This window comes from Lutra lutra, chromosome 6 (assembly GCF_902655055.1).
Source record: "Lutra lutra chromosome 6, mLutLut1.2, whole genome shotgun sequence".
In the NCBI taxonomy this organism is placed as follows: Eukaryota; Metazoa; Chordata; class Mammalia; order Carnivora; family Mustelidae; genus Lutra; species Lutra lutra.
In genome coordinates, this window is record NC_062283.1 from 107,313,934 (window position 1) to 107,316,136 (window position 2,203).

Sequence of the window (2,203 nt, forward strand, 5' to 3'; positions counted from 1 at the left end):
TGCAGCCATGAAAATACTCCAAAGTCTTGCCATTTGTGGTGATGTGGATGGAACTTGAGTTTATCATACTAAGCGAAATAAGTCAATCAGAGAAAGACACTTATCATATGATCTCTCTGATATGAGGAATTTGAGAGGCAGGGCAGGGGGTCATGGGGCGACTAGAAGGAACAAATGAAACAGGATGGGACTGGGGGAAGGAGAAAAACCGTAAGAGACTCTTAATCTCATGAAACCAACTGAGTGTTGCTGGGGGGGTGGTGGGTAGGGATAGGGTGGCTGGGTTATGGACATTAGAGGAGTTATGTGCTATGGTGAGTGCTGTGAAATGTGTAAGCCTGATGATTCACAGACCTGTACCCCTGGAACAAATAATACATTATATGTTAATTTAAAAAAAAAAAGATATTTGAGGTGGTTGGAGCTTGAGGCACCCAGGGCCCAAGATGCTGCAGACCCAGGACCTGGAGCAGCTTGGAGGTGGTGAATAATATCTCTTCATTCTGCAACAAAAAATGGCCTCCAATAAAGCTACATTGCAAAAAATGGGAAAGAAACAGAATGGAAAAAGTAAAAAATGTAGAAGAGGCAGAGCCTGAAGAATTTGTGGTGGAAAAAGGACTGGACCGACGTGTAGTGAATGGGAAGGTGGATTATTTCCTACAGTGGATGGGATTTACAGATGCTGACAATACTTGGGAACCTGAAGAAAATTTAGATTGTCCAGAGTTCATTGAAGCATTTCTTAATTCTCAAAAAGCTTGTAAAGAAAAAAATGGTAAAAAAGAAAATATCTATCTGACAGTGAATCTGATGATAGCAAATCAGAGAACAGAGATGCTGCTGATATCAAGAGGCTTTGCCAGAGGTCTTGATCATGAGCGAATAACTGGTGCCACAGACAGAGAGAAATTAATGTTTCTCATAAAATGGTAAGAGTCGGATGAGGCAGACTTGGTGCTGGCAAAAGAGGCAAATATGAAGTGTCCTCAGATTGTAATTGCTTTTTGTGAAGAGAGACTCACTTGGCATTCTTGTCCAGAAGATGAAGCTCAGTAATTGTTTGTGTTGCTTTTTATATATATCTATATCTATATCTATCTATTTATCTATCTATAATCTGGGTCTTTGTTTTTTGATTTATTAGTGTGAAGAAATAACATTCTAATGAAAATCAAGTTTGATATGTTTGTTTTGAAGTAGTATTGGGGGAGTTGTTGGTGTTTTTGCATCTATAGCATTGGTTACTTTGAACAAATAAAAGCTTTCTGTAGTTGCTTCCTTTATCAGAAAAGAATATTTGAGACCCTGGTGTATTATCCCCCTGCATTAGAAAACACCTTTTCTAAATGTTGGGGGAAATCTTCATAGTCATTACTCAGTCAGAATTTGTGTTTAACTCCTATATGCCTAAGGACCATTCTGGGTTTTTTATTTATTTAGGGGTTTTTTGTGTGTATTCTTAAAATACATACATAAGTGGTTTTTGGTTTTTGTTTTTAACATTCACCAAAACAAAACCAGCATTTTATAACCATAGATAAGCCCATGTTCCAGGAAGCTATCATTTTCATCTATTTAAGAAATAAATCACTTAAATTTAAACTGAAGTTTTTCCTGAAGCCTTAATCTTTCAAATTTTGTAATTAATTGGACAATTTAAATATAATGTAAATAATTTAAATTGGATAATTTAAAAGCAGCCATATCAGCATCCATATCCTTATCTACAGTCATATAAACCCAAGTTTATTTGCAAGATCCCTGAAAGGAAAATTTTATCACCACCAACAACCTCCCCACCCAAATGACAAAACTAGACTCATCATGTGTTTTAATTAGGTAAGCGAAACTTTAGTTAAATGGACATTTAAAGGTTCCTTCTAGTGAACCATTCCTTTGCAGGAAGTTGAAATCTCGGGGCACCTAGGTGGCTCAGAGGGTTGACCCTTTGCCTTCAGCTCAGGTCATGGTCTCAGGGTCCTGGGATGGAGCTCTATGTTGGGCTTCCCACCCTGTTTCTCCCTATCTCTCTGCCTGCCTTTCTGCCTGCTTGTGATATCTCTCTCTGTGTCAAATAAATAAATAAAATCTTAAAAAAAAAAAAAGTTGAAATCTCTGAGCTGTATTGACTAAAAGGTCATGATTCATGGACTAAGACTTCGTTCATGGAAACTAATCATAATCAGATGGTTAGAGATGT

General features: G+C 37.4%; 1 pseudogene; it reads left to right on the plus strand.

Annotated features, from left to right (window-relative positions):
- The first annotated feature begins 411 nt into the window (after positions 1 to 411).
- On the plus strand, positions 412 to 1,515 carry LOC125102746 (chromobox protein homolog 3-like; annotated as a pseudogene).
- Positions 1,516 to 2,203: the final 688 nt, after the last annotated feature.